The sequence below is a fragment of the Rhincodon typus genome, chromosome 28 (assembly GCF_021869965.1).
Source record: "Rhincodon typus isolate 14 chromosome 28, sRhiTyp1.1, whole genome shotgun sequence".
In the NCBI taxonomy this organism is placed as follows: domain Eukaryota; kingdom Metazoa; phylum Chordata; class Chondrichthyes; order Orectolobiformes; family Rhincodontidae; genus Rhincodon; species Rhincodon typus.
In genome coordinates, this window is record NC_063359.1 from 3,624,221 (window position 1) to 3,632,290 (window position 8,070).

The 8,070-nt window shown below is 43.2% G+C and overlaps 1 protein-coding gene across 1 annotated transcript in view; it reads left to right on the forward strand.

The window, feature by feature from the left end:
- Window positions 1-6,869: 6,869 nt before the first annotated feature.
- The window catches only part of glipr2 (GLI pathogenesis-related 2), a 46,196-nt gene continuing 44,995 nt past the window's right edge, over window positions 6,870-8,070 (forward strand). Inside the window, exon 1 of the mRNA XM_020529682.2 lies at window positions 6,870-7,055. The gene's annotated coding sequence lies outside the window, so the exon portion shown is untranslated. The remainder of the gene's footprint in view (window positions 7,056-8,070) is intronic.

Here is an 8,070-nt window from a genome sequence, read left to right on the forward strand (position 1 = left end):
GTTCTAGTCTTAACATATAACAAACAGTGCTATAAGGAAGCTTCAGCTTGAAGCCACTTCCTGATCTTGACTTCCCCTTGGCCAAAAACCCAAACTCCTGAAACTGAGCATAAAACCACACAACAACGCATCCTCTAGGCCTTTGAAAAAAATGATTGATGTAAACTGTAAACAGGTGTGGCCCAAAACAGAGCGAACGTGGGTCCCCATGGTTCCAATATTGTTGGGGAAGTGGGGAGAATGCAGTGGGGATTGTATTGGATGAAGAATCAGATAAAATAGACTGGACACATATCCTGGTCAAATGAAACATTGGGGATTCGTTGAAATAAATCAATGCTGACTTTTGCTGTTTAGACTTTACCAGCCTTCATCTTTGACTTTTGGATGGTTGTTGTCCCTGTCCTGGGAGCATTCAGAGCGGACGGAGGTTAGAGGGTTACATTTTTAGTTTCCTTTGCATTTGACTGAATCAAAGAATGTTTATTCCACATTCCGACCTCTTATTGAGTTGAGGAAAATCATTTTTTTATTCAGAGTCACTGGAGTTTCATTTCAGTTGAACAGCTGGGGACACTTTTACTTTTCTGTCTTAAAATGGTAGAGTCAGCTTTACTCTATACCGAACCCAGTATTGTCCTCATCCCAGGAGTGTCTGATGGGGGCAGTGTCGGGCGAGGGTCTTGACTTTTCTACTTAAATCTTGTGTTTAAAAGAGTAGAGTGTACCAGCAGCAGATTATAGTATGGGACCAGTCTGTCAGTAGCAGGTACAATTATGCATTGGCAGTGGCTGAAGATTTCTGTGAGGACTGAATGGAGAACTGCAATCTCTCTCTCTCACACACTCTCTCTCTCTCTCTCTCTCTCTAGTATTCTCCTTCCTGGCCGGCACAGTGGTTAACACTGTTGAGCAACTGCCTGTGCAGAGTCGGCATGTTCTCCCAGCGTCTGCATGGGTTTCCTCCTACAGACCAAAAATGTACGGGTTAGGGTGGATTGGCCATGTTAAATTGCCCATAGTGTTCAGGGATGTGCAGGCTAGGTGGGTTAGACATGGGAAATGCAGGGTTACAGGGTTACGGTAGGTGAGTAGATCTGGGTGGGATGCTCTTCGGAGGGGCGGTGTGGACTCGATGGGCCGAATAGCCTGCTTCCACACCATAGGGATTCTATGATTCCTCTTAACTGGGGAGGGAAGAGGTTAAAATTGATTCTTTGACTCATTTCCAACTGTGCAAAGTTGCTCTTTACACCCAAGCTCTGTACTCTGCCGTCAAACCAGTTTTTAATTTTTCTTCTTAATTCTGCATTCCTTCACCTTCCTGGTAAAAGCCTTTCCTAAAATCCATAGATCCACTGCACCACAACATCTCCAAAATCTGGTACTTCATTCTATTAAATTTGTTGAGCACTTCTGACTTTTCTGAAATCTTCTGGTTGCTTCTGCATTCTCTTCATCTAAATATGAGGCAAAGATGCCTTTTATTAAAAAGCCTTATGGTTTTCTGTAGTTCTCAACAGGCCTGTATCTCAATCTCCATTAATCAAGTTGAGTTTTATACTGCTTACCTTCTTATCCTCTGATGCACAACTCCACTAAGTACAGTCTGAGGTACTGGCAGAATTCTGTTGACGACCAGTCTGGCATTGCCTCCAGTTTAAAATTGTCATCCTTAATTCTCAACTCCCTATCTCAGGGATCTCCTCCAGCTGCACAACGTTCTGAAATCTTAGCAAGTTCAAATGCTGGCCTCTTCTACATCCCAAATTTACATTATATCCCCATTGGTCAGCCATGCTTTGTATAGTCAGGGCTATACTTCAAACTCTGAAATTCCCTCTTTAAATCTCTCTGCCTCTCGACCCTTCTTTTCTCCTTTAAAATCAACTCCTTGTCAATGGCGTTAATTTCTCATTTCATGACTCTCTGTTGTTTCAAAATGCTCTTGTCCGGCACCTTGGGCTCCCTGTAAAATTCACTACATAAATGCAAACTACAGATCTTGTGAATTTGAGCTCTTCAGTAATTCACAGGGATTCCGTTTTTCTTTAACTGCTGCATCTTGACGTTATTTGAAAGAGTTATCACGCACACCACCTTTCAGCTTCCCTCAACTGTGGGTGACTAGAACCTCCGGTCCTCCTGAATCAAGCCTCAGGTCCAAGTCAACAACAACAACTTGCATTAACTAAATAAAACATCCCGAGAGTCAAACTGTGACGTGGAGTTGCATAACCAGAGAGTAGGGTAGATGACTGAAAATCCAGTCAAAGGAGAAAAACGTTTTAATGAGTGTCTCAAGGAGGAAAGCGAGGGAGGGAGGGAATTCCAGAGCTCAGGACCTAGGAAGCTGTTGGCTTGGCAACCAATGATGGAGCAATTAAAACTCGAGATGTCTGAGTTAGGAGAGGAAGTGGCTCCTGGGTGCTGTGGGAGGAGATTACAGAGGTTGGGTCTGGAAGAGATTTGAGGTATTATTAGAGGCCTCAGCAGCTTGTGAGTGAGATGGAAAGTTGGTAAATGATAATAAAGCAAAAGCAGAGGATGTATCTGAGGTGAGGGAATGGATAAGTTAGTGTTGAAAGGCCTACACTTAAAACATTAGCTGCTCCGTTCTCTCCATGGGCATTGTGTGACCTGCAGAATGTTTGCAGCATTTTATATTGGTGCTGTTGTTGAAAAACTTCACTGAGTGGAATGTTGCAGAGCCTAATGTCAGTTTTGCATCTCTCAAAGAATTGGTCAGCTCTGATTAGCAGGGGCAGGGATGTAAGCCTTGATCCAGTGCTGTTCTTGGCTGGGAATACTGGCCCCAGAACCTGAGCATCGCAGCCCAGGTCCCTGACCCTAGCACAGAACTCCATACTTCAGTCTGGCACTGCCACCAACCCAAGCAAAGCAGCAATGTTGAGGAGATTAATTTTCAATTCCTGGACACTCCAGGACAATCCTGGAGGTTTAGAAATTCAAGTTGCTTAGTCACTCTGATGTCAATCTTTCCTAATACACCATTTGCTTTCTCTGATCACCCTTTGTCTTTTTTTGCTGTTTGTTTTCTGTCCCACCCTCCTTCTCTCTCTCTCTCTCTCTCTCTCAACTCTCTCATGGCTCATTCCAATCCTTCTTTGACTCATCCATTGATTACAACACCTTCCTTCTGAACGTCATAGCCAATATTTATTTGGCGGTACACATAGTCATGCTCTGGAAATGATATCTGCATGTTCCAAGAAATGTGACCATTTTGTTGAAAAAAATCTGATGTCAGGAGGGATAGTGTTGCTGGGTATTTCACATCAGCAGTGCATTCAACAACAATATGCATTTATGTAGCATCTGTAAAAGGGTAAACTATTCCAAAGCTTTGCAAGAATGTAATCAGACAGGATGCGACATCACACCACATAGATAGGCATCAGGAAAGGTAACTAAAAGCTTGGTTAAAGAGGTTGGGTTGATAGGATGGGAGAGGGAAAAGAGGATTGCAGAAGTTTGGTCAGATGGTTAGGTCTCAAGAAGCTGAAGGTATGACCACAAGTACTGCTGCAAAAGTAATTGAGGATTTTTACTCAGATGTAAAGTTGCTCAATTGGACGATTGTTTATTGGGTCAGATTATTGAATCAGGGACCTTGGGAATGATAGTGCACCCCAAAGGAGGATTCTCCACTGAGCTGTCTGATCCAAAATGATATATTTTCAGTACATGAATGTAATGTAGCCTTAGGCTTTGTTCTTGTGTCAATAACACTGCAGTAATGCAATAGGACCTCTAGGCTGTAGAGTTCTTACTGAGGCCCACACTTGGAGAAAGCTTCAATCTGATCCATTTTCTGAAGAAGGGTCTAGACCCGAAACGTCAGCTTTCCAGCTCCTCTGATGCTGCTTGGCCTGTTGTGTTCATCCAGCTCTACACCTTTTAATCTGATCCTGGGCTGTGTTACAACCAAGACCCAAGCCTCAGAGGGAAAAAGTATCTAACCTGCTAATCTCTGAAAATAACAAAGACACAGGTCAATAAAATCTGAAATTTCTGGAAGTAGCGAGTGGAGGGGAACTTAGGTTAGTAATTCAGGCCAATGATTTTCATCAGAATTCTTGATTATTCTATAATATACTGTCTGAAAGGGCAGTAGAAGGAAATTCAATACTAACTTTGGAAGGGAAATTTCAAGACGGGCCAGCAAAATTGTATACACAACATTAAAAGGACAGAAACCCAACAAACTGGGTGTTCATGGGGACAAGAGGCAGACAATATGGCTCAGTTGATTATTTATCAATGTTAGCACTGCACCTACAATGGGGAGGTTTTATATGTGAGAATATGTAACAGGGTTAACCATGAAAGCAAAACCAAAAATCGCTGGAGAAACTTCAGAGTGCTGGAAAGGATTGCTGGACCCGAAACGCTAACTGTGCTCTGTCTCCACAGATGCTGCCAGACCTGCTGTGTTTCCCCAGCAATTTATGGTTTTGTTTCAGGTTTCCAGCATCCATAGTTCTTTGTTTCTTGTTAACTATGAAAATAATTTATGATAAAATGTTTTTATTTTATTATGAAAGTAGCATTGCTGGACTGTTAATCCAGAGACCCAGATAATATTCTGGGGATCCGAGTTTGAATCCTGCCATGGCAGATGGTGGAATTTAAATTCAATAAAATATCTGGAATTAAGAATCTACTGATGACCATGAATCCATTGTCGATTGTTGGAAAAATCCATCTGGTTCACTAATGTCCTTTAGGGAAGGAAGATGCCATCCTTACCTGGTCTGGCCTACATGTGACTACAGACCCACAGCAATGTTGTTGACTCTTAACTGCTCTCTGGGCAATTAGGGATGGGCAATAAATGCTGCCTAGCCAGCAATGCCCTCATCCCGTGAAGGAATAAAAAAAAGTTTAAGGGATCAGTTAAATGCAATCAGGTATGTTATGCTTTATAAATCGTGATTTCATTTTATCAGGAGTCTACTTCTAACAGCTGCTTACGATGATGTTTATTTTCATTATAACACAACTTGTTACAATAAGAGTTCCACTGTGGCACGGTTTTGCTAAATAGTATCCTATTTTGCCAGTTTGGGTTCATTGTAAATTAGAGTTTATGATGATCAGAGTTTAAGTGTAACAGGCACGTTATTCCAGCTAGTTTATTAGAATTAGTTTTGTGTCAGATATGGCTCAGTTGGTAAAACGCACTATTTTGAACAGGAACAACATGGGTTTAATTCCAGAGGCTTGGGTACAAACCTCTAGCCTGAAACGCCATTGCAGTACTGTGTGTAGGATAGTGCACTGTCAGAGGTGCTAACTAATGCATAAGCAATCCCATATGAAGTTGCGTGCATTTGTACTTTCTATGGGTTGGGTTTGCTGCCACTATCTGCTTTCAGGGACAGGAACTATGGGCCCAGCTTAGTCTGGTGTGCTGGAGGAAAATCACCTGGTATTCTAATGAGAAGACACTCTTGTCTTAAACAAGATGCGGTTTGCTGCTTGAAGGCAACTCGGCACAAGTTACACTGAGGTGCTAGACATTGTTACAGAGGCGATGAGGAAGCCCTCGAATTTTTTGCATTCATTTGTGGGATATGGGAGTCGCTGGCTGGGCCAGCAGTCACTGCCCATCCCTAGTGCCCTTGCGAAGGTGGTAGTGAACTGCCTCCTTGAACCGCTGCAGTCCATGTGCCCCCCAATGCCATTAGAGAGGGAATTCCAGGATTTTGACCCAAGATTTTGATGTTTGGCCTAACACCTCCAAGATTCTAAGCTGTTCTCCCAACAATTCCTTATAATGTCAGTGTAGTGGGCGGTGTTTAAGGCATTTCTTAGCATTAACCCTTTCAGACCCTGATGGTCTAATACAACAGTGCCTTTCATTTGAGGCCTTCAGACAAAATTCCATTTTCCAGCTCGGTGGGCCATAAAAGATCTCATGACATGATTTTGAAATAAGACCGTTCCTCCTGGTGTCTTGTCTAATATTTATCCATCAGTCATCATCACTGAAACCTGGGGAGGTAATGGCCTGGTGGTATTATTGCTGGCCTGTTAATCCTGAGACCCAGGTAATGTTCCGAGGGGGTGGTGGTGCTTGGTTTGAATCCCACCATGGCAGATGGTGAAATTTGAATTCAATTAAAAAAACACTAGAATTAAGAGTCGAATGATGACCATGAATCCATTGTCAATTGTCGGGAAAAACCCACCTGGTTCACTAATGCCCTTTAGGGAAGGAAACTGCCATCCTTACCTGGTCTGGTCTGCATGTGACTCCAGACCCACAGCAATGTGGTTGACTCTTAACTGCCCTCCGGAATAGGCAATAAATGCTGGTCTAGCCAGTGATACCTTCATCCCATGAATGATTAAATTAAAAGAAATCTAACTCTAATTCAGATGGGAAAGAGCACTTAGACAAAGCTAGCAATGTAATGATAGTTCTTTAATGAAGCTTAATGAGCGAGTGTCTGCTGTATTTCTGCATTGCGTTGAATTTTATGAAAAGGATCTCTTTTTGGTCTAAGCTGTAGGTCCATAGACCAGTAATCCCATAGTCCCCAGGATTTGTAGGCCAAAAATCCTTAGAATCTGCACCTGCATATTTAAGACACAGCAACCCAGTTCTGCGCCTGTGTTGTGTTGTTGACATCCTGTGATGTTGCATCCTGCCTGATACTCTTTGCAGAATCTCTGCTTGCATCTAAAGCACAGCTCTCGCTCCTTCAGGCTGCGGGGCTGTTTGATTCGGTAAAAAGAAGACATTCCCTGCAGTTGGTCTTGAGCCAATCAGAATTTAATGTTCAGTGGTTAAAGTAGTTTGAGTAATTGTGCCTTGTTGTTGCTGTTCTTGCCTCAACAGATCTTTTAATAGATCCTCCTCTTCAACTGTGTTTTTCCCCATTTTGTTTCTGCCAATTCGAAAGATTGATAAGAAGACACCTTTTCGAGTCTGTCTCGGCTATTTCGGTTTCAGCAGTTCCCCTGCTTTTTCTTTCTAGTGACAGAAATACGTGCAGCAAGATTTTCATCCCTTACCATCATAGGTAAGCAGAATGCATATTTTACAGACATTTTAAAATTTCAAGTTGATCTACCTGTTCTAGATAATTGTATTCATTACAAATTAAAGGAGACTTTTAATATTGGTAAAACCGCAGATGGAGTACTTCGCCTACACACAGTAAAGCAACGAGAATAAGCTATAGTTTAGGTCTGATAAGCTCAGACCATTGTAGATTTAAAGGAAAATTGATGCAGAATTTATAAAATGAAACAACTACACTATGTACCTGGGTGACAGATTATTTCTATTGAATAGATCAAGGTAAAGCAGGGAACATGAGTTAGCTGGTGTTATGGACATTGAGCATGTGGACATTTTCAAAGGGGGAGCTGGGCACTGTCTGGGACAAGATCACACAGAAAGCTAGCATCGACATTAATAATACTCGGTCTCCTATAGATGTTAGTTGAATGCTTCTGGTTACTTTATCTCCTGTTGACTCTTGGCTTGTTTCTGACTTCTTGTACCTCTCTCGGAAAATTTCAAGGCTGTGAGGCAGGGTTGGTGATGTATTGCGACATCTAGCATGAATTCTTCAACGGGACCTCTCTGGCCAATGTTGTATGTTCTACAGACTGGAATGTGACTGATGCTTCCATTCTGAGCCTTCCTGCCCCGTTCCTGATGCCTCCATTCTGAGCCTTCCTGCCACGTTCCTGATGCCTCCATTCTGAGCCTCCCTGCCCCGTTCCTGATGCCTCCATTCTGAGCCTTCCTGCCCCGTTCCTGATGCCTCCATTCTGAGCCTCCCTGCCCCGTTCCTGATGCCCCCATTCTGAGCCTTCCTGCCCCATTCCTTATACCTCCATTCTGAGCCTTCCTGCCCCGTTCCTGATACCTCCATTCTGAGCCTCCCTGCCCCGTTCCTGATACCTCCATTCTGAGCCTTCCTCCCCCGTTCCTGATACCTCCATTCTGAGCCTTCCTGCCCCGTTCCTGATGCCTCCATTCTGAGCCTCCCTGCCCCGTTCCTGATGCCTCCGTTCTGAGCCTCC